The sequence below is a fragment of the Lissotriton vulgaris genome, chromosome 5, assembly GCF_964263255.1.
Source record: "Lissotriton vulgaris chromosome 5, aLisVul1.2, whole genome shotgun sequence".
NCBI classification, from domain to species: Eukaryota; Metazoa; Chordata; class Amphibia; order Caudata; family Salamandridae; genus Lissotriton; species Lissotriton vulgaris.
The window spans coordinates 1,913,195,374-1,913,220,695 of record NC_141693.1 but is presented as its reverse complement, the minus strand read 5'-3'; the positions used below and the strand labels follow the sequence as shown (position 1 = coordinate 1,913,220,695).

Below are 25,322 nucleotides of genomic sequence, written 5' to 3'. Positions count from 1 at the left end.
AGTTACTTAAAGTCTCTTTTGTTGTAAGCTGTGTTGTCTAAACTACTGTCTGACCCCAGTTAGTACAATCAGACCAGTGTCTTTGGAATATAAACTTCCAGGCAACAACTGAAGTCATCATTGCTTCCTTTGTTTTGTTCCCATTTCTTTGGTCTCAATGTGTTTCAGTGCTTGTCCCTCTGGTGAGCATTAGGGGAAGAGGGAAGACAATGACTCTGGCAATTAATCTTGGCAGCACATATTAGCAGCAGTGTTCTATGATTAGCATCCTTGTGGTTGTCTAACAACCATGACACTGGGGTCCCACATACCCACGCAAATATGGTATGTGTACTTGGAGTGACAATACAGTACCAATGCTTACTTGGGGCCAAACTGCATCTATGGGTGTGTCCTTGACTCATCTGCGTTTCCAAGTGGCCGTAGGGATACAGAATAAGTAATCTGGGGTCAGTGATTTATAGGGAGTCGCACTCAGGCAGAATATGAAGAAATTTTTATCCCACGAAAAGAAGAAATAACTATCATGCATTGAATTATTGCTTTTGCCTTGGGTGCTAAAGGAAAGAAATCCACCTAACAGTCATTACTGCTTGCTTGTTAGAGTGCAGCCATGGCACATTTTTTGTTATGTGCCCGGGCTAAGCCCATGTAGTGAAGCTGCTCATTTCCAATATTGTCCTATTTTTTACATTTAGATGCAGCGGGAATAAGAACACTATACAAAGATTTAGTAAAACTTTATCGAAACCTTACGCAATACAGTCTGAGAACACTGTTAGAAACGGGGTCTCTAGTTGGCAGGTTTTTACCCTGTCCAAGTAGGAACCCATCTTCCTTGTCAGATTAAGGGACTTACACTTCTACAATAACCCCTGATCACCCCTTTGATAGCTTGGCACGAGAAGTCAGGCTTACCTCACAGGCAGTGTGTAAAGGATTTGCACAAATCAGCTGTAATACAGTGAAAACACTACAAAAGGACACCACACCAGTTTTAGAAAAAATATCCAATATTATATCTGTTCAAGACAAGACCTAAATAACAAAAATCCACCATATAGTTTTTAAAATGATCAATAAGCAAAAATAGACTTAAAATACAGTTCCTTGAAGTTGATAGCAAATTCAAACAGTTCTGGCTGACCGTGTCGTCGTAGGCCAGCTACAGTATCGTCGCAAGCAGTAGCTTTGGAAATGAAGGGTGTCGGTGACCTTGCACTGAGCATTGAAGAGCCGGCATCGGCAGGCGTCGGTTTCAGAGGTCAGTGCAGGAGTCGTTGGGCCCTTGAAGTCACACGCTGCAGATTGAACTCCGTGCAGTTGAAGTCAGGCAAGCAGGCTTCAGGGCTGCGGTGCGAAGTGCAACGATGCGGTGAGCTGTGCCCTCAGGTTGTGGTGCAAGCAGTGGCTCGGTGGTATTCGTCCAGCGGCATCTGTGGGCCCAGGGCTGCAGTGCAAAGTGGTGCTAGCAGGTCACAGTGCAGGCAGTAGCATCGTTGTTGCTGACAAATTAAAGTCGATGATGCCGGCATTGGTAGGCCAAGTCTTCGGTGTGGTTCGTGTAATTTATGAGCGGTGCCCTTAAACCATGGTGCAAGCAGCGGCGTCAATGTTGGTGTCGATCGGTGTCATCGGGTATACCAGGGCGGCGCTGTGAAGTGAGGCAGTGCGAAGTGCGGCGCCCACAGGTCATAGTGCAAGCAGCAGCTCAGCTGCATCGTCTGCGTCGGTGAGACAAGTGATGCAGTGTGAAGTGTGGCGGTAGCCTCTGCGGTGCCTTGAGGACACGGAGCCGGCAGCAACGTCATTTACGGCGTCAGGTTGTTTTTTTTCTGCTGCAGCACAAAACACACAGTTGCCAGTGCTGGTATCAGATGAACTTGAAGTCTTTTGTGTTCCTGAAACTTCTTGAACAGGGGACAAGCTCTACTTGAGTCCCTTGGAGAATTCCAAAAAAGAAGTTGCAGAAAGTTCAGTCCAGTCCTTTCTGTGCCCATGACAGAAGCAGTCACTGCAGGCCAACACAGCAAAGCACACACCTGGGTAGGTTCCTTGATTTGATCCAAAAGAGTTCTAATGTCCTGGGGTCGGGCCAAAATATTTATACCACATTTTCTGTTTGTTGTCTTTGTGGCAGGGGTCTATGAGCCCAGTTCAAATCATGTATACCCTCTCTGGCCCACTTTTACTAAAGGAGGTGAAGACAGCATCGTGCAGTGGAGAACCTGCCTATTTAGGTGCTAGTGAAAGCTCCTCCCACCACTCTAAATGAGGACCAGGTCTATTCAGCCCAACTATGAGTCACCCAGGAAAGGCAGGACACACCTCCACACCCCTTGTGGCTATCTACAGTGAATGCACAACATCAGAGATCAACATCCTACCCACTTTGATGTTTCAATTTTCTGTACTATATTTTATTACTGAATGTATATTTAATCCTTAAATATTGTTTTGTATTATTTTTGCTCTATATTTTGTCATGTGTTGTGATTATTTAAATGTTTGATAACAAAACTGTTTTTTACTTGTTTCTTTTAAAATATATTTTTAAACAATAATAAATGAATAATACTTTTTACACATTTTGTCGTTATTAGTTTAGTACACTGTAGTTTCTGTTACCATCTTTTATGTTGTTGTATCTGCCATTCTGCAGAGTCTGAGTTGCCTAGGAATTTTCTAATATTTGAAATATTGTTGCCCTGTCCTAGGAACTACTACCAGTTACAGGGGGTCCCTTCATATACATTTAACAACCTCATGCCCTGTCACTCCAAAACCAGAAAGCCAATCAATACATAAACAAGCAGAGGCATACAGAATGGTTAAACAAAAAAATGCCTACTTTTTAAAAGTAATAATGTATATGGCCTAGTGCGTGAAATCACTAGGACTCTGACATGCACTACAAATAAACAGTTTACCTTTTGATCATTCGAATTTATTTATGTCAAAATTTTTGAAACCAAAAGTTCTATATTGCGCATTGAAACGTTTACATTTTTTCAAGTAAAAATCAATACCAAAGTTCACAACAAATAATGTCAGTTAGCGTCCAAAGTAACAATGTGTCATCAACCCATGTGAGAAGAAAACGAAAAAAAACCAATGCATTTCGGGGCATATATTGCCCCTTCGTCAGGGGTCTAGAAGAAAAAAGAGAGATACAAACAAGGAGTACGTTATTCAATTATTCTATATAGCTCGTGGTTATTTATCCTGTACATGTGTCTGGTTATCATAGCTTACCTAAAAAGTGCAAGTTGATGTACGGTTTGTGAACAGGTTTACTTAACCAATATTTTCACTTTCTGAAAAAACAAAACATGAAGCGCCATACTTAATTGTGTATTTTTAAAAAAAAGGGGGGGGGGCTTGCGTATTATCCTACTGCTGTTACCTGTTGTTTAGAGAAAAAATCGCATCTGAAAAACAAGGGGATAAAACAGACTTAGCTACTTTCCTAGTGAATGCCTCTAATATAATGGTTCGCCGTGTGAAAATAATAGTGAGGGCTCACCTGTGCTTTACATGGGTTTCACAGATATAACAGGGACCTATTGTAAAATAAACGGCTTTGATTAATAACCTGAACCCCTTCAAATCCTCACAGTTTGGATGATATAGAAAAAGCGCCCGTTTACCTGCGAGCCTAGTAGAGTGAACATCGGTCTCGCCGAGGTGTCCGTTAACGATGCTAAAACAAAGAAACGGCGGCTGTTAAAACTGCCTGTCAGTCTTAACGGAATATTTTATACACTAGCGGAAAAACCATACGTTCGGCTTACCTTAAACTGATCTACGTTCTACAAGAATCAAGGTGCTCGCCATCTCCTTCACCAAACGAGGACCGTGGTGGGTGTGATGGTCCTATGCCTGTTTTTACTAGCCTGTTGAGATTAAAGGACAGCGACGACGGACTAATCACACGTTGTTGTTATGGTTTTTTTTAAGGACTTGATGAACTTTATTTGCCTCGTATATTATGTACAACCAATCGAGGTGGTTATATATTTACACGGAAAATAATATTTGTAAATCCCGAATACTGAGCCTTTAAATATTTCGTGACACTGAAAATGTTCTGCTCGTAAAAAACGCATGTCAAAGACTGGCCTGGAATCTTTATGTATCATTTTTCTAATCTCTCAAACGAATAAGTTTAACTCAAAAATATGCCACCTAAATAACAGTGACATTAAGATATTCCTATCTACCTGCGCGTTCAGTTACGTGCATTTTCAGAAACTGCATGTGATTATGGGGTATCAATGAAAGTTTTTTTATGACGCTTCTAGGTGTGAATCAGCCCTAAGCTCATGACAGTTAATGTTTGAGAATTCGGAAACCATTATTTTGTGAAATAAATACCTAAGTTCGAACAGGAAAAAAGATTTCTGTCTTACTTTCGATGATCAAGAAATATAACAACATCTAAACAGATTACTAAACTGGTACTGTGAGTAACCCTGCCTATATACAATCTACAGCAGATTACTAATCTAGTACTGTGACCCTGCCTATATACAATCTGAACAGATTACAAAACTAGTACTGTGAGTGACCCTGCCTATATACAATCTGCAGCAGACATTCCAAATAAATTTTCAATCATGAATGAACTAGAATTACATCTCACTAACGTTTATGAATAGTTAGACCAAGAACCCTTGGTGGTGTATGTACGTATGAACTTAATGTATGGATCCCTAGTGAGAGTCGTGAATATCTTACAAGAAACATGCCATTTCTAATTTATCATTTAATCCGAATGGAATCATCGTCTGCAATTTCCGGATCCAATAGGTTTCTCTTTGAAGTAGTATTTTTGCATTATCCATTCCAAGTCTCTGTGGCACTAGTTCTATGACTTGAAAACGGACTTGAGCTACGTTGTGATTTTTCTCTATCCAGTGTTGTGCCAAAGGAGATGTTAAGCTCTTATTGCGTATACGACTCTTATGTTCGGAAAGTCTGATTTTCAGTTTCCTGTCAGTCTTGCCAATATATAAAAGGCCACACGGGCACTTTATTGAGTAGACAACGTGTTCCGAATCACAGTTCGTGGTATGTCTCAATGTTATTTTTTCTCCAGTGTGCGGATGCTGTACTATGTTCCCAGTAATCACATTATTGCAATTCTTGCAGTTGTAACACTTCATGGTACCTTTGAAAGTTTGTTCTTGCTGTGATGGTGTAGATTTACAAAGCAACTCTTTGAGATTTTGAGCTCTCTTGTATGCAAACAGCGGTCGTTCATTGAAAAGTATACCAAAGTCTTTTTCTGCCAATAAAATCTCCCATCTCTTTAATATTGTCCTTTTTATATCTCTGGATGCGGTCGAGTATTTGGACACGAAGACCATTCTAGTGTTGGGAGTTTTTGGTGCTTTAGTGAGGAGATCAGCTCTCGGAATAGTTTTGATTTTTTCTAGATGTGCTTCTAGCAATTTCTTAGGGTATCCTCGGTCAAGATATCTTTGTTTCTGCTCATCGAGACTTTTGTCACACTGTTCTGTGTCAGACGATATACGCTTAATCCTCATGAATTGCGAAGCCGGTAAATTGTTTATCAAATTTGCTGGGTGAAAACTGCTGTATAGTAATGCAGTATTTTTGTCAGTTTGCTTCTTGAACAATTTTGTGTGAATAGATCCATCTTTGATTTCCACTAACACATCCAAGAATGGTAATGCTGTGCTGCTGATATTATGCGTGAACTGAATCCTCGGATCTGCAAGATTCAAGCTTTTGATGACATTAAATAATTCAATTACTGGACGTTTCCATATGATGAAGATGTCATCTATAAAGCGCTTATAATAGATGAGTCCTTGTTGCCAAGATGGATCTTCTAGAATATAGTCCAACTCGAATTTTGCCATGTAGATATTGGCGTATATACAGGCTCCGGGGAAGCCCATTGCTGTGCCTGTCAGTTGAGTATAATACTTGTCTTGCCAGATGAAATAGCTATTCATGAGACAAAATTCTAGTAATTGCAGTATCAAAATCTTTAGTTCATTCGATTTATCTGTCCTGAGGAGAGCCCACTCCATAGCTTCAATCCCCTGCTTATGTGGTATGGATGTGTACAGTGAAGTAACATCTATGGTACATAGAGTCCATTCCATGCATCCAGTCATGTCAATATTCGAGAGACTTCTGAGGAAGTCCGATGTGTCTTGCAAGTAAGTAGGCCAATTTTGTATAAAAGGTTGCATATGCGTGTCAATGAAGATGCCTAAGTTTTCAAAAATAGATGAACAGCCCGAAACTATGGGCCTTAAAGGTGGGTTGCTGACATCTTTGTGCACTTTGGGCAAAAAATAAATTTTGGGTCTTCTTGGGTAGATTTGTTTAAGATATCTCTTTGTTGGGTTGTCTATCCAATGTAGTTCCTCAGCTTTATTCAATATCTCGTCCAAGTTCTTTGTGATGTTGTTCGTTGGATCTTGGGGCAGCCTAGCGTAAGTGCTCATATCATTGACATGCTCATCACCCTTTTGTTTGTAGAAAGAAGAATCCATTATTACAAGCCCTCCTCCCTTGTCTGCCTTTTGTATCGTTATGGTGGCTTTCCTTGCTAAACGTTGTATTGTACTCTGCACAGCTCTTGTCAAATTACTCAGTTTCCTCTTGTAGTGGATTTTACCTAAATCCGCTTTCACCAAGGTTTCAAAGGTGTCCAGACATTTGTGTGATGTAGGTGCCAAAAAATTGCTTTTAGGTTTAAACAATCTGTCTGAGTCTTCAGGATTATCAATAGGATTTATGGTAGTAAAGAAATATTTCAACCTCAATACTCTCATAAATTTGAAGAAGGATATTTCCGTTTCAAGTTCATTTGACTGGTATGTCCGAACAAAGGAGACTCCTTTGTTTAATAGTTTTTCTTCAAAATTTGAAAGTGGATAGCTGGAAATATTTATGACAAGGCTTTTGTCTGGCTCCGTAATCCTGATTTTTTCTGTAGTTCCCTGTCCTTCTCTTTCTCCCTTTCCTTTTCTTTTTCTTTCTCCTTGTCCTCTTCTCGTCTTTTTTCTTGTTGGACTGAAGATAGATCCGGCGGTCTGCTGGGCGGTTGATCCTTCTCTAAAAAAGCCGATGATGCCCCTGGTGTAATCATTGATGTATCAACAGTCTGTCCTACTTTTGGTGGTTGTGTTGAAATTGGTTGTCTAGCGGTGTTTAACTCGCTGTCTGAAACCACGCTTTCGTCTGAAGAAGCTGGTTGTTGTTTCCTGCCTGTTAGTCTCCTCTTTGCATAAACTTCTGCCCACGTGTATGTCTCATTAAGTTTATAGTCGATAGTATCGCGTTTAAACTTGAGTAACTTGGTCTCTTGCAGTTCTTTTCCATATCTGTCAAGACGCGTGTTAATATCTTCTAAATTTCTTGCCCATTGTGATTCTTCCAGTCTTTCCGATAGTTCTTGTTTGATGTTATATATTTCTTCCTCTAAGTCCTTTATTGTTTTGGCGAGTTCCTCAACCAATAGCAAGATTAAGTCAAGAGAGCACTTATTAAGAATCTCAAACCATTTTTCCATGAACTTCGGGTTGTTGTTGAGTCTGTATAGCATGGGTCTAATTGCAAGCCTGAGGCCCCTAGGAATCCTTCTAACCCGATGATATTGTATTAAAGTTGTTGCATGTAAGCGTTGGTTCAGTTCACGTCTAGTTAGATATTCAAGTTGTTTGAGTTGTTGCTCAACAGATCCTCCTTGTGTATCAAAATTCTTTGCTTCTTTAATGAGTTTGTAAATTAAACTGGCTTCATCTGCTGTGTAAGCCTTTGTATTCGCACGATTATCGGTTATTGAGGCGATTGAGTCAAAAGACATTTTTTAATTTGGTGCAGATACCCTTGGGGTGCAGTAGAAATTTGATATGAATGAAGAAGGGTGTTGCACTCAGGTTTTTCAATATTAACAAAATGTTATCACGATACGTGTGCTGTGTCAGATCAGTGCCTGCCCACTCAAGAAACAATGTATATGGCCTAGTGCGTGAAATCACTAGGACTCTGACATGCACTACAAATAAACAGTTTACCTTTTGATCATTCGAATTTATTTATGTCAAAATTTTTGAAACCAAAAGTTCTATATTGCGCATTGAAACGTTTACATTTTTTCAAGTAAAAATCAATACCAAAGTTCACAACAAATAATGTCAGTTAGCGTCAAAAGTAACAATGTGTCATCAACCCATGTGAGAAGAAAACGAAAAAAAACCAATGCATTTCGGGGCATATATTGCCCCTTCGTCAGGGGTCTAGAAGAAAAAAGAGAGATACAAACAAGGAGTACGTTATTCAATTATTCTATATAGCTCGTGGTTATTTATCCTGTACATGTGTCTGGTTATCATAGCTTACCTAAAAAGTGCAAGTTGATGTACGGTTTGTGAACAGGTTTACTTAACCAATATTTTCACTTTCTGAAAAAACAAAACATGAAGCGCCATACTTAATTGTGTATTTTTTAAAAAAAGGGGGGGGGCTTGCGTATTATCCTACTGCTGTTACCTGTTGTTTAGAGAAAAAATCGCATCTGAAAAACAAGGGGATAAAACAGACTTAGCTACTTTCCTAGCGAATGCCTCTAATATAATGGTTCGCCGTGTGAAAATAATAGTGAGGGCTCACCTGTGCTTTACATGGGTTTCACAGATATAACAGGGACCTATTGTAAAATAAACGGCTTTGATTAATAACCTGAACCCCTTCAAATCCTCACAGTTTGGATGATATAGAAAAAGCGCCCGTTTACCTGCGAGCCTAGTAGAGTGAACATCGGTCTCGCCGAGGTGTCCGTTAACGATGCTAAAACAAAGAAACGGCGGCTGTTAAAACTGCCTGTCAGTCTTAACGGAATATTTTATACACTAGCGGAAAAACCATACGTTCGGCTTACCTTAAACTGATCTACGTTCTACAAGAATCAAGGTGCTCGCCATCTCCTTCACCAAACGAGGACCGTGGTGGGTGTGATGGTCCTATGCCTGTTTTTACTAGCCTGTTGAGATTAAAGGACAGCGACGACGGACTAATCACACGTTGTTGTTATGGTTTTTTTTAAGGACTTGATGAACTTTATTTGCCTCGTATATTATGTACAACCAATCGAGGTGGTTATATATATTCACACGGAAAATAATATTTGTAAATCCCGAATACTGAGCCTTTAAATATTTCGTGACACTGAAAATGTTCTGCTCGTAAAAAACGCATGTCAAAGACTGGCCTGGAATCTTTATGTATCATTTTTCTAATCTCTCAAACGAATAAGTTTAACTCAAAAATATGCCACCTAAATAACAGTGACATTAAGATATTCCTATCTACCTGCGCGTTCAGTTACGTGCATTTCAGAAACTGCATGTGATTATGGGGTATCAATGAAAGTTTTTTTATGACGCTTCTAGGTGTGAATCAGCCCTAAGCTCATGACAGTTAATGTTTGAGAATTCGGAAACCATTATTTTGTGAAATAAATACCTAAGTTCGAACAGGAAAAAAGATTTCTGTCTTACTTTCGATGATCAAGAAATATAACAACATCTAAACAGATTACTAAACTGGTACTGTGAGTAACCCTGCCTATATACAATCTACAGCAGATTACTAATCTAGTACTGTGACCCTGCCTATATACAATCTGAACAGATTACAAAACTAGTACTGTGAGTGACCCTGCCTATATACAATCTGCAGCAGACATTCCAAATAAATTTTCAATCATGAATGAACTAGAATTACATCTCACTAACGTTTATGAATAGTTAGACCAAGAACCCTTGGTGGTGTATGTACGTATGAACTTAATGTATGGATCCCTAGTGAGAGTCGTGAATATCTTACAAGAAACATGCCATTTCTAATTTATCATTTAATCCGAATGGAATCATCGTCTGCAATTTCCGGATCCAATAGGTTTCTCTTTGAAGTAGTATTTTTGCATTATCCATTTAAAAACCATCTCCCTAAAAAGATGTGTTATTAAATTCGAAGTTCAGAGAGCCTAAACTCAATTTCTCTATCTTGTCCCAATAGAAAGTTATACTTGAAAGATGTTACAAAGCAACTTCCATGTTATCTTATCGGACAGATAGCCTTTCAATAGTGAAAATGAAATTGGAAGTATTTCACTATCAGCACATGTCACAAGAACCAGGGCGTGTCCTACCTTTCATATATACTGCACCCTTCCCATGGGGGTACCTTGGGCACACCTGAGGGGTTACTTACATGTAAGAAAAGGGAAAGTTAGGGCCTTGTGTGGGGCACATGCCAGATCAAAATGGCAGTAGGAAAATGCTTGTGGACACTCCAGTGGCAGGTCTGAGACACCTTTGAAATACTGCTTGTGTGGATGGCATAATCAGTGCTGCAAGCCCTCTAACAGCATGTGATGTACAGGGCAGGCCCTGGGCACACATAGTACACTGTACTAGGGACTTAGTAGTAAATCAAATAAGCCAAAGATGGAAACAACAATACATAAACAAAATTTATAGCAGTAGCACTTGCACTTTAACACTGAACAGCAGTGAGAAAGTGCACAGAGGCACTAAACCAGCATAATGAAGTCCAATGTACCATTAAAAACAGAAGGCCAGAAATAAAAAAGACAGGGGAAACATGCCAAAATATGCCAGATCTAACACATGACCCCTCCAGCTGAAAGTAGGGAGAACTACTCAACCACCTGGGAGTTTGCTTCCCTTAGGTGGAAGAACCAGGAGAGACCATCAGCGATGGCATGTTCGGTGCCAGGGGATGCTCCCAAGATAGAATGCTTTCAATTTTATGCTATAGGGGCAGCACCTGGCGGCTTCTTACCTGGTGCCCTAAGTACACAACATACCCCTGCCCAAACTGGCACTTGCTGACCTTGATCAAGAGGCCTGCCCTATGCAGAGCCTTCAACACTTCCCAGAGGTTGTGCAAGTGATCTTCCCAGCTGGAACTGAACACTTCAATGTCATCCAGGTAGCGCCAATGAAGTTCTCCAGTCCCGCCAACACCTCGTTAACCAACCTCTGAAAGGTGGCAAGGGTATTCTTCAACCCAAAGGGCATCACCCAGAACTGGTAGTACCCCTCTGGGTTTGAGAATGCAGACCTCTCCTTGGCTCCATCAGTTATGGCAGTCTGCCAGAACCCGGGTGTTAAATCAAACGTGCTGGGGAATTTGGCAGCTCCCCACCGATCTTTCATCGCATCAGCTCTGGGGATGGATTGTGTGTCAGTTCTTGTGATGGCATTAAGCCCACAGTAGTCCATGCAGAACCGAAGTTCAGGAGTGGCACCGTGTTCAGTCGCCTTTGGGACAAAGACCACTGGGCTGGCCCAAGGACTGTTGGAGCGCTCTATCACCCTTAACACCAACATCTTAGGAACATGGTCTTTGATGCTGCCTCTGACCCCCTTGTAGTCAGCCAGTAAAGTTTGTATTTCACAGGAGGAAAGTCCCCAATGTCCATGTCATGGGAACACCAATGCATGACACATGGGGCCAGGGAGACCAGGGTGGCAAACTGCCACAACACCTGGCGACAGTCACTCTGCTGCTCTGGGGTTAGTGTAGGAGACAGGTTCACACCTTCCACTGACCCATCGTGCTCCTTGGTAAACAGGAAGTCAGGAAGAGCTTTACTCTCCTCCTCCACCCAATCACCTGTCGCCAGAGTATGCTTACTTCAGACCTCTCAAAGTGAGATTTGAGGCATATCACATGGAGGACCCTCAAAGGGTTACTGGGAGTCTGCAAATTAAGCATATAGGTGACATCACTTTTGCACTCCACCACCTCAAATGTCCCAGTCCACTGAAGAGTGCAAGTCTCTACTGGGGCTATGACCCACACTTTCTGGCCGGCTGAAACTCTACCAGAGTAGCATTCTGGTCGTACCAGCATTTAATTTCCTTCTGGCTGGCTTCTAGGTTTGTCTGAGCAAGTTTCCTAAAGTGTGAAGTTTGGTTCCTTAACGCCAGTATGTAGCTCAATACATCCTGGGAGTTTTCCTTTGAGCTGTCTCCCAGCCTTCCTTCACCAAATTGAGGGGTCCTCTCACAGGGTGCCCATACAGTAGGTCAAAGGGACTAAATCATAAGGACTTCTGCGATACTTCCCAATAAGCAGAGAGAAGGCATGGAAAGAGGATGTTCCACTCATAGGTTCAGTTAGACCCTTGATCATGCCTTTCAAGATTTGGATAAATCTTCCTACCAAACCAATTCCTTGGGGGTGGTAAGGAGTGGTGAACTTTTAGGTTACACCACACTCCTCCCATAGGGAGGTCATATACTTGGATTTGAAATTGGTACCCTGGTCAGATACCACCTCTCTGGGAAACCCCACGTGGGAAAAGATCCCCATTAACGCCTGGGTCCACCACTGGTGCCATAGATGTCCTGAGAGAGATAGCCTCCAGGTAGTGGGTGGCTTGGCCCACCAAGAGCAGGGTGAACCTGTTGCCCATGGCTGTCTTGGGGTCCAGGGGCCCTACAATGTCTAACCCCACCCTCTCAAAAGAGGTGCCATATTCTAACTGTTTTCCCTACCTACATAAACCCATGCTCGTGTGGGCGTGCATGGACACGCGCAGCAGGCATGCCTAAGGCAAGCCCGTCTGCACCCGTCAGCTCCTGGACATCGCCAGACATGCTGCCGGTTTGACCCCCCTTTAACGATCATACTCGCGGAACGACCTAGTTGCTATTAGAACTGATATTAGTTAATGTGCATGTCAGCCGTGTGTCCCTTTAGACCGTCCTTTTGTTTGCACACAGTGTGGTTTCAACTCATTGGCGGTCGATATTTCTATACCCTCTTCCCTGCCCGCCATCATGCTTCTCAGTCTTAACTGCCGCTCACTCGTTTAACACTTTGCTGAAGTGTTTGACTTAATTCAGGATGAGGCGCCTGATTTCCCTTTTCCTGACTGAGGCATGGCTTACTGCTAATACGGGGGCAGAATCTAGTTTGGCCCTGCCCCAGGAATATGCTATTAGGACACTGAACAGAGGGGGCCGGGGTGGTGGGATTGTAATAGTTTCTAAAATTGGCTTTACCTGCACCCTGACCAAGGAGGTCATTGTGGACTATGAATGTGCACTTTTCAAAATATCTATAAGCGCTAACTTTTCTATGTCCCCCAGGGCCTTCCAAAGATTTTTAGGGAGCCCTAATCACTGTGTCCGGCCTATTAGCTACCAGGTCGGCCAATTTCAACATTATTGGGGACCTCAATCTGCATTTACAAGCAAGTCAAGACAGTGAGATTAGCAATTTTTTAGCGGACCTTGCTGCCTTCCAACTTACGCAACGCCTACCAAATGGTAAACACTTGGCGGGCCATTTGTTGGACCCTATTTTCTCCAATCTATCTGCCCTCACAGTTAGCCCACCCCTCCCTATAAGTTGGTCCGACCACTATCTGGTATCCATGACACTACAGGGAGTAGGTCCTCCTCATGATGTCCCATCAAAACCCATTCTAAAGCACCCTTGGCATAAATTGGATGCTGCCCATTTTCATGTCCTTCTTCTTAGTCAGCCTGTTTCCGGTCCAGGGAAGACATGGCTTGGCAGTTCGGGCTGGACTGTTCCCATGAGGCACAGGGTCAGACTGATTTGCATATAGCCATGTCTGAACTGGGGTGGCAGAGTGGGCTAAAGAACGGTGATGGATTAAACCCAGATCTTTTGACTGGGTGTGAGTGTTTGATTGATTCAGATGCTCCGTCCATCACCTCCCTCTTTTGTACCGCTTTTGGGCGCCATAAGTGTGGCAGGGTATGCTCAGACGTGAGTCCCTTGCTCACTTTGCCACTGGATTCAAGCAAGCCGGGCTGAAGACAGCTGGAATGCCAGAAACCGGTCCTCGGAAGCTTGTTTCCGGTCCAGGGAAGACATGGCTTGGCAGTTCGGACTGGCCTGTTCCCATGAGGCACAGGGTCAGACTGATTTACATATAGCCATGTCTGAACTGGGGTGGCAGAGTGGGCTAAAGAACGGTGATGGATTAAACCCAGATCTTTTGACTGGGTGTGAGTGTTTGATTGATTCAGATGCTCCGTCCATCACCACCCCCACCCCCCTTTTGTACCCCTTCTTCTTAGTCAAGCACCTACTCTTCCAGACAACCCGAATAGGACAGATAGTATCCTGTCTGGCTCACTCATGCGTTTTCTTGACACTCTTATCCCTCCCAAGCTATCCCACAGCTGCAAAACCCAGTTGAGCCCTTGGTTCAATAATAATCTGGCTCAGGCCAGGAAAATGTGCATGACTCCAAGCTGGGAAATTTTCATCGTATCTCTCTCCTTCCTCTGATATCTAAGGTTACAGAGGCTTACAGAAATTCAGTCCTCACCACCTTTATTAAGCCAATATTCTGCTAGACCCTTTTCAAAATGGCCTTCGTCCGTGACACAGCACTGAAACTGCCCTTCTGGCCATCACGGACCATCTGCAGAGCTCACTGGATGCAGGACGAGACTCTGCCTTGATCCTACTGGACCTGAGCGCTGCATTTCATATAGTGTGCCATCAGATTCTCTTGCAGTGCCTAGAGTATATAGGCATTGGTGGCTCGGCCCTGCACTGGTTCTCCTCCGTTCATTCGGAGAGATCCTTCCAGGTGATTGCCCCCCCCCTTCTGCTCTTAGACGCATGCTGTGCGCCAAGGGGTCCCACAAGGCTCAGCTCTGAGCCCAACTCTATTTAATATCGACATTCAACCCCTAGCAGGACAGGGGCCTAACTGCGGTCTCTTATGCGGATGATACACAGTTAGTGGTCATGCTATCTGACAACTCCACACAGGATGCACTCAAATTTAAAGAGGATTTAACAGCTATTACGGACTGGATGACATCAGTCTCCAATTGAATGTCAGCAAATCTGAGGTTCTGTTAGTAGGTAAAAAAACTCATCTGTGGAGCGAGCTGTGGTGGCCATCCATCCTAGGCCACCCGCCTGCTCCCAAAAAGACGGTCAAAAACCCGGGCGTATGGGTTGATTCTGCACTGATTTTCCAGACTCAAACAAAGACAGTAGCTGAAGTCTCTTTTGGGTTCTTACGCGGTCTGAAACCATGTTTTTTTGTATGCTATCACCCGTCAGTGAATTATCCAGGCCACTGTACTATCCAGGCTGGATTATGCAAGTTCTGTGTATCAAGGGGCCAATAGAGCAGAGATAGAGCACCTACAAAGGGCACAAAATACTGCTGTCCGGATGCTCTTCAGCCTGCCCAAACCCTGCTCTACTTCTGGCTGCATCTGCAGGGTTTATTGGCTTCCGGGGAGGAACAAATCTACTTAAAAGCTCTGTGTATCTCCCACAGAATCCTGAATGCCCAATTCCCTGATATCCTAGTGGATCTTCTCATACCCTACACACCAACTCGCCATCTGCGCTCGTGTGGCCAGCCCTTGGTGTCTGTCTCCTGGGACAAGAGAGCTAGGGCAGGAGGGCGCTCCTTCTGTGCTCTTGCTCCTAAGCTCTGGAACTCCCTCCTGGTGAGCTTCAGAAGCATCGAAAACCATGTGGCTTTCCGTAGGCTATAAAAACTCTTTCCCAAGTAATCTTCTTCCCCGCCTGCCTCAGCCATGCCCATCTGTCTGACTCAGATCAGCGCTGGGATGCCCTTTTGCTGGGACAGCCATGCGCTCTACAAAAACTATAACATAACATAACATGCCCACTCTGGCAACCCAAGCATCTCCAAGTGAGACCTGAATTTTACATCCTTCCATAAGGACTGTTCCAGGTTGTTACCTAGCAGACAATCTACAGGCATGGTTAAGTGACCTGCATCATTTATACAAAATAACACTCCAAATGGAGGGGGACATACCGAGGAACATCAAGACTCTCTTTTGGAAGAACCTGAAATTTGGTTACGACATTCTTTTGGCTGAAAGGGATTGTCTGGCTACCTGAGTTCATAATGGAATGCCCACTGGGAGAAACTGCAACTATACCGCAGTCATGTTTGGTAGGATGATGAGTCACCTCATCACAAGATCCTATTAAAATCAATTTTTAACTCCTGAGACAGTACTCAATAAAACATGAAGCTAAAAGACAAGTCAGGGAAATTCTACAAGGTTGTAATTGAAAATTTCACCTCGTCCATGAAGAATCCCTTGTTTCCTGTAATAAAATTGGTCAATTCATAACGTCTAGTGTTAGACTAAAGACACTTGAACACTTCCACATGCACATATGTCTCACAAAATGCACATAGTGCCGCACTAATGAATAACATTGTATGGAAGAAATACAAAACAACATTAGACATCTCAAATGGATTTTTCTGCCAGAATATAGCACCTGGAAGCAAATATTTGACCACATTTTCAGCGCTAGGTTCACGCCGTCAATTTTGCAGTTTACCTCAAGGGTATACGAACAGCCCGGGTAACAGAGTTACTCCAAAAATGTAATGAGGATGCATTGTCCTATGTAGATTACATCTAACTGATGGACGATGAATTAATGGAACACTTGGCCAGGGTGAACCACATCATTCTTGTGTTTGCTCACCTGCGTTACAAATGTAATTTAAAAAAATCTAAAATTGCCCACCTTAATGTCCTGTTTCTGGGAGATGAGTCGTCAAGTAAAAGACAAAAGCCTGGCAGCACATTTTTTTGAAAAATGCACGCTGCTTCAACCTCGACAATCTCTGAAAAGATTACAATCCATTTTAGGATTTAAAAATTTTTCAGAACGTACATTTTGGATCGTGCAGAACGAGTAAAACCATTCTACAATGTAACCCTTTGGATGCGTCGGATGCCCCCGGCTGTCCGAAGTCATGGGTAGCGTTTGCGTCGGACAACTGGGAGCCGTCCGATTTACGCACTTGTGAATTTTCCCGCACTGTGAGAACATTTCAGCTGCATTTAAAGGGTTAATCAGACCTGTTTTTTCAATCAACCATTGGACACCGTAACACACAAACATTCAGCGGCGGCTGGCATACGTAAGCGCAGTAGGGTGGGGCAGTGCGTAGTAGGTGGGTAAGCAGACAGAGGATGGAATAGGCATTATTTATTTATTAAGTTATGCCTATTGTGTTGTCTTTCGACTCCCCCTCCTCCAACCCACCCTGCCCCCACCACGCTTCACCGCATTTACCTGTGTCGTCTGCCGCTGGAAACATTTTACATTCTGTACAAGCTGATAATATAGCTGCGAACGATTTGAACACATGTGTAAACACAACTAACTTGGTGATCCGCGTAATCGCTGGACCCACCGGGTACACCTAGATCACTTTCAATGAAGATGATACAGTACCCATAGCATACAAATCATATTTGTATTCCACGGCTAAAATGCGTTTTGCACCTACTGAGAAAATTCTCATGGTGGTACAGACTGCTATAGGGAAAGAGAGATCACTGGCTCAGGGTAAGCGAATAATATCTTCACTATTGGGGCCAGAATGAATTTCAAGATTCCAAGGGTTGCACAATGAAGCACAAGCTGCTTTGGGAATAAGTGGAAAAGCTGAAATAATGCTTGCCAGGGGCTCATGTTATTTACACATTGAGTCATCAGCGTGTTGGTGTTCACATTGAAGGAAATTCCATGGCCAGTGAAGCGCTAAGACAGCAGTCCGCACTACTGCTGTTGCTGCAATTACTCATTCAACGAGAATAGACAAGAGACATCATGATTGGCCTCCTTGCTCCTCACACCAACACCCACCTGCAGAAAGGCTTTCCACTCAAGTACTCCTACAAGTTAGATGCACAAAATATTCTGTATACTCAGACTCTAGGAGTGGGGGATAGAGTAATACCAAACACTGATCACAATTTGGGTTTAATACCAGCTGCCCATGAGGGTCTTGGTCAGCACACACAGAGGTCATTGCTAGAGTTTCATTATTGAAGCATTGCTATTGGTGGCCTGGTCATACAAAACAGAGCAAGGACTTTGTCCTCAAATCTGACATGTGCCAGCAGATGAAGGGTTCAACTATAGCACATTCCCCACAGACACCTCTAGTGATCTCAGACAAGCCTCTAGTGGTTGTTTATTTGGATCACTGCGGCCCCTACACTCAGATGTGGCTTACAAGTACAACTTGGTGGCAATGAATTAATGCTCCAGATTCCTGTGGGTATGGCCACAGTGCTCAGCTGATGCTTGAACTGTTAAAAAGGATTTGTCAGTCTTCATCGGGACATACGTAATTGGCACACTACATCTGACTAGCGCATATGGTTTAGCTCTCGGGCTTACAAAGAAGCCATGGGAAGTTTGGGTATGGCCTTGGGGTTCTTCACCCCTACCATCCTGAGGGAAATTCAATAGTTGCGAGGATAAAATGAGATTTAAAGCAGTCCTTAACAGCAAGGGTATTAGGCTTGGGTAGCAGTTGGGTCAGTCACCTATATTGGGTCCAGATGGCACTCAATAACATGCTAATAAAATCCCTGGAGGTTGTACACCTTATGAACCTCTGTTTGTTGTGAGAATGTGAGTACCAGACATCAACAATGTCAGCACAGTGGTGGCAGAAACACCATTTGACATCAATGAATGTTTGGATGTTTTACAGGAATTCAATGAATTCCGGGGTGCACAAATCAATGTGCAAGTAAAATGCACTGAAGGAAGGCTGTACTGGCAAGACCAGCCTGGGGCCCGAAGATTGGGGACCTAGTCAGAGAGAAAATTGTGGACAAAAAATTATTTGGGCCACCTTACATAGCACCTGTCCTGGCTGTCGAAGGTACTAGAACTCTACTTCCGCCACTTGCCAGTTGCAAAGACAAAAGGTTTGTCTCGATTGATCTGATCAAACCACAGTATGTGGTCGATTGTCATCTGTAGGCCGTGTCGGTTCCTGGGTAGCCAGCGCACTCCTCTTGCTACCTTTCAGGAAGTTCGGATGGAAGCTTTAATAACTACAAAAGATTCCTCTCTGCAGAGAGTAACTGTAAACAGCAATGAAGTGCTACTTCTTTGTGTTGAAAAAACTATAACTGTGCAGTCAAGAAGTACAGAAATCCTAACTCAAAAAATTGTCGACTTCTATGTGAATATCCCAGTTCTACAGAACCTGCTGAGATGCCAAAAATAGACCAGACGGTGTCTGGCCACTTTGTTTAATATGACGACTTCCCATCAATTTCAAATGAACCTGAGCTGCCACCACTGCCTCTCCCTTTTAGGCTACGAGTGTATACTCTCTATTTTTGGCTGAAAAAGACATACTTTGTTGCTCCTTGGATATATCTCTGGATTACAATTGAATTACTTTTCCTGGTTCTCTGGATTGGTTTGATAACTGTCTTTTTTCTTCTCCTGAATGAATACTATCTCCCAGGATGCTCTGCAGTACAACTTGGAAACTTGGTACTTGGAAACCACATGCATCACTGCACTGTGAACAAAGGACCTGTCCCTGGTGAACATTACAGCAGTTCCAGTTCCTGAAGGAATAGTATGAATGAATGAAGAGGGTTTTGTGTAGCGCAACGTTCACTCCAAGGAGCATCTTGGTGCTTTTGCGGACAGAAAGAAAAACAGGTGTCTGGTGATGTGTAGTGATGTTTAACAGAGAGAAAGGGAGACTTCGAGAGGGATGAGTTGAATTAGTGACAGCGCTAGGTGGTCTGGGGTGGCGAAGATCCATGTCTTGAGGAGTTTCCTGAAAGTGAGCTCTGTGTGAGTATGCCTGAGCCGAGTGGGTAGGGTGTTCCAGGCTTTTGTTCCCAGTACCGCCATGGTTTTTCCACCCCGGGTTTTCAATGTGAACTTGAGGACAGTTATCAGGTTTCTGATGTGGACCGCAGAGTTTGTTTGGTGTTATACAGCTTGATTTTAGATCTCAGATATTCTGGACAAGATTCACTTATAGCTTTGTAGGTAATAGTCAGGATTTTGAATAGAATCCTTTTGTGGACTGGTAACCAGTGAAGTGTTGTGAGTGCCTCAGCTGACGAAGAGCGCCAGGGAAGCCTGAGTACCAGCCTTGCAGTTTTGGACTACCTATAGTCTTTTCACGACCGTCTTTTTTGTTCCTGCATAGAGACTGTTGCAGTAGTCCAAATGGGACAGAATCAGGGCCACCGCAACAGTCTTCCTGGCGTGCAGTGGGAGTAGGTCAAAACATTTCCGGAGGGTTTTTATAGTTTGGAAATCCATGCCTGTGATGGTAAATGCTTGCATATGGAAGGATAGTATTGGGTTGAATTTTATTCCTAATTTTTTTGCGGTGTCAACTATAGTAGAAGATAAGGTGTCTTATGATGTACATGGTCCTACTGAACTTTTATATTTGTTTAAAATGTCCTCAAATTATAGCATAACTTCTTGTACTTTCTCTGATGATTGGAACATTGACACTGCATAATTTGCTTGCAGATTTAGAGCAATCATATGCATTTTTAAATGATGAATTGTATGATGGTACATCTAATTTTGGTGATATGTTCCATTATCTACATTATGGTCACCATTTTGTACACAAAGCTAGTATCCCACACTGGTTGCAATTACATTCAACGGGATACTGCCCAACACCACCAAAAGGTAGTTCAAAAGCATTTGCACAAAAGTATGCATATTTTTCTGGTTTTGACACATCAGACCCAGCCTCTTAGTATTATAGTCCTGCACTTACACCTGCAAAAAAAATATATGCTAACAAACAACAAGCTGGTATACTCTCCTTCCTTTATTTCATGACTGTCTGTACAGGGTTTCGACTTTTAGAAAGGCACTATAGACATAACATCTGTCTGGGGAATAAAAGGTTGAGCATGCCTCATATCACATCAAATAATTTTCTTGAACAAAACAGTGCAACAGACTTCCTGTCTTGAAATAGCCAAGATAAACGATTTGAATACACCTCACATTCCCGCGTTCTCACTCTTTGAGATCTGGTAGCACATTACACACTACAGTGAGGATACTCTAGATACCATGGTATGAAACAGTTCTTTTAATTCATCAGACCCCATTTTTTATTTGTTTTTATTTTTCAAAAACCTTTATTGAACAATATTGCATTGCAAAGTTACAAGATTGCACTGTATCAAAGCATCATATATAGACATGCGATGTATTTCAGCAAAGGATACCTCGAATACCAAATGTATGAAAACAATACAGAGAGGCAATATCAATAGGAGCACCAATACCAGTGGGGTGGACCACAGAAAAAGCAACAAACGGGAGGGAGAGCAGGAAGCGAGCAACTTATTGACCATCACCAGCAGCTGCTGCGGGCGGGGAGCACAGAATAGGTTGCTGAGCGCCTGGAATCGCAACTTAGGAGGTAGGACGTGAGTGGGCCCCATATATCAATTGGGTGGGATCTAGCAGACATGAGGTCCCAGAATTCAGACAAGAGAGTCTGGCAGTGTGAGGCATCCTCGAGCCAAAGGTGTGGGCTTACGTCCCCAGCACATGGAAACCCTGCGCCGCGCAAGGACAAGTAGCATGGGGGTCAAGCGGCAGGAGGCATGAGGGCTGTATTTCACAAAGCCTAGAAGGCAAAGTAGGGGATCGGGCTGGACCAGTGGCGAGGTGATCTCTGAAATGGCGGCACAGACCTCACGTGGAAACCTGGGGGCACAGCCAGGTGAGGTGTGAAAAGTCAGCCACAGTAGCAGAGCAGTGCAAGCATCTGTCATTAGGAATGAGTACCATCTTGTGCAGCTGAGAGGGAGTCCGGTAGAGCCTTTGTAAGTACTTAAAATGAATAAGGTGCAGACGATAATTCGGGGACATGCATTTAATATGGTTACAGCATCAGACCCCAATTGGAAGAGAGGGTTTAACACAAATGGGTGTCAATCTAGATTCCTCAACAATATCGAAGAGTTTAGGATCAATAGACCTGATCAGCGATATGTACAAACAGAACACTATGGAGTGGTGACATCCTATCGGGCCACATTTATAAATCAATTTTGCGTCCACAAACTGTCAGTTTCGCAGGATCGCCCATTTGCGTACGCACAAAAAACGTTTTACATGTATCAAACCCCATGTTGTGATTCAGTAACCTGTTACCAAATCGCAAAATGGGTTTGTGATATGGTATTTGGAAGGGGCGTGTTTAGGGGTTCCCATCCAAATAGCCAACACATTCACATTTTACCTTCTACTTGAAGTAGGTGGTAACCCATTAACAAATAGGAAGGGGTCCCTAAGGGACACCTTCCCCTTTGGGAATGGTTGTAAAAACGATTTTAAGAGCATGCAGTAGTCCCATGGACCACTGCTCTTAAAAAAGGAAAATAAAAATGTTCATTTTTTGTTTTTTTACATGCAACTTAATTTTTTTAAAGGAAAATAAGCTGCATTTAAAAAGATGATTGCTTTATTTAAAAGCAATCACAGATATGGGGGTCTGCTGCCCCCAGCAGGCCACTCTCCCTGTGAATGTAGCGATTCCCATGGGACAGCAAATTGCGATCTACCTCATTAATATTAATGAGCTAGGTTGATTTGCGACCCCCTAGGAATCTGTATATCGTACTCATAAAGTTTCATATATTGGAAATATCGATTACCTAGTTGCGATTCTCAAAATATCGCAATTTGGTCATCGCAATTTCCAATTTTGATACATGTTTCCCCTAGAGTTGGGAGGTTCTGCCTTGATTGGCTAAAAGCCTCAACACTCTCTCAGGTGAAGCAACACTTTTCCCTTATTTCTGATGACATGGATGTCAGGGACTTTCTATTAGGTCCCCGGAACCCGCATCAAAAGCGCTTCTTGTACTGAATATATAACGAGCTGTGGAAAATTTCTCAACAGGAAGCTGCTGAGAGATTGCGCGAGATCGACAGGGTTAATTTTAGAAAAGGCTTTGGCTGTGGTTGACAACGGTATGGCCAGATTATCATCCAGAATTTATATGCTGGACAAAAGATTGTCTTCTGTAATTGACAATATACAGCAAGACATGTCTGTTTTACAGCATGGACAGTCACAATTGTGGTCCATTGTAATACTAAGCTGGATGTTCCAAAGACTACGTTCTGGCCATGTGCCATGGTGTTACATCAATAGTACGCATCTGTTTTTGTCATACATCTAAAGGAAAGACAGATAGTAATGGCACACAGAAATTCAAAATATACCAAGTTGCACATTGAAAAATTAGACTAATTACTTTTCACTGTGGCTGAGACACCATCCACAGACAGAATAATCCATGGTTACATCACCCTACCTGTTACGATTTTCCAATTCCAAAATTGTCTCCAAAACCAGCAGGTAGGTAGATAAGAAGCACTAGGAGAAGGTTATGTGCATGAGTATTGGGAGTTACCATTCAGGTTTAGATGCAGGAATGGGACACTGAAGTTTTCCTAAGTGGTTTAGACTGTGAGGATGCTTCAAGTGGGTCCCTAACTTGCAAGGAAATTTCTCTTCATAGGGCATGCAATGCTTCAGTGGCAAATTTGACCTGTTATCTGAAGGGTTCCCCGGCTGCCGTGATTCATCCGTTTTTTACGCTGATCTGAAGTGGGAGCTATTTGATTCTGAATGATTAAGGTTGCTGTGGAATGGACTGGTCGATTTCTTATTTGGTGATGATTAATTCCATAGTCACTTGTTGCACATAAGTATTGCATCCACTTGCCCGCACAGTTAGGGAGGCAACGCTATAGCCTCGATAAATCTTTCCAACATACGCTTTGATTCTCTGGGCAAACTGAAAGCCATGCTTTTTCAAAAGGATGTAGCCTTAACTTCAGCAAGAGAGACGTTTGATCACCAGGTTGCGAGGTCCTCATCTGAGATACAGGCACTACTCCAAACTAACTTCCGGCTGCATTTTGGGGAGATAGTTCACTGTATATTTAATATATCTGATACAAAGAGAATAGTGGACTTTTATCAATATATTGTCTCTGGACTGGTTAGCACCTTTCAGACAATTTTTGGAGTTATACCATCTTTCATACACTCTGTCTTGGGAAGCGTTTTAGAGGCCTCCCTCTTGTCCTGCTACTTGTGGCAGGAATCCTGATTTAAATTTTTCTGCTCCGCAATGGACTTCCCAGTTCAACCTGGGATGGAGACAGACCTGCTTGTGGTGCGATGATGTGAGCGCATGGTACATAGATTCGGCACACCTCGGCTTCGAGAACTAGATCAGCACTGGTTCTTGTCCTTTAGGCTTCACTCGGGCCAACCTGTATTCTACTGCCTTCTGTGCAGCCAGAAGTGCATTTTGGAGCTATGCCTAGGATCACAATCTTTTGTGCCACTGGACATTGAATTACTGATGGAGCGCTTAAAGCCCCATTGGTATGTTATCCCCCAGTATTCCATTTCTGACTAATGCATTCTTCGAGCCACCCTGGGATGCTTTGGCTCCTAGGGAAATGGACACCGGCTCAACAGGCTTACAATGTCCTGTAGTTCCTAAAAATACATAGGATCTGCGCGTTTAGGCTACATACACTAAGGGATTGTTGTCAAGACCGGTTCCAGAAACCCTCAAAGGATTTGTTAGCATTTAGACCAGCTAGCTCACCGTGCCACCAAAAGCCCCCTAACCTTACCAAGGAGTGGATAGTTTCTGGCAACTATCGAACATGACAACCCTTGATCGATCCTTCATGGATCGTGGAAAAAGTGCAGTACTTTTCACTCAGTCAATCGTGCTCACTTTGTCTAGGGAGATACACAGAATATACGATGGAGAAGTTTTCAATAAGCATTTATTGAGCCAGCGTCATTTCTAGTGTAGGACATGTTTGCTGCGACAATCATTAGACGGAAACAATTATATAAGATTACAAGCACCAACAAAGCTAATAAAAGGTAGAACTCTACCATTGTGCTAAAACAGTGAATAGATCCAGGCGTATAGATACATGACGGTAATCAAGCGTACTCCTACAATGCAAACCCTACCTTAATATACCTAAGTGTGCCTAGCATGTATGTGGGTGTAAAGCCAAGAATCCCCTAGAAAAGAGCCAACCCCATTATCTGATGGGAGAGAACGAAGGACCCCATCTTTGTCTCGAGTTGGACAACCTGCAAGGTGTAGCTTCTGCAGGTCGGGACTTCAGCATCTAGTGTCAGCATGGAAACTTCTATTGTGCCTATCTAGTGTCGGTATGGTTCTTTTATACCTTAAGATAGCCTTGGGGTTCCTTACAAAATTGATATGTTGTGAGTATGATTATGCAAATGAGACTAAATCAATACCTGCAATTAGACAAAGTAGTTATTTGGCTCTAAGGTGAAGAAGACCATGACTTTTATACAGCGTATGTTAATCCTGTTATGT

General features: G+C 42.9%; 1 protein-coding gene and 1 pseudogene across 2 annotated transcripts in view; one reads left to right on the top strand and one right to left on the bottom strand.

The window, feature by feature from the left end:
• The window catches only part of LOC147717705 (E3 ubiquitin-protein ligase TRIM39-like), a 948,681-nt pseudogene that overhangs the window by 567,945 nt on the left and 355,414 nt on the right, over window positions 1-25,322 (bottom strand). The window lies entirely within an intron of this gene.
• The window catches only part of LOC147717707 (E3 ubiquitin-protein ligase TRIM11-like), a 442,086-nt gene that overhangs the window by 278,062 nt on the left and 138,702 nt on the right, over window positions 1-25,322 (top strand). The gene's annotated exons all lie outside the window — the stretch shown is intronic.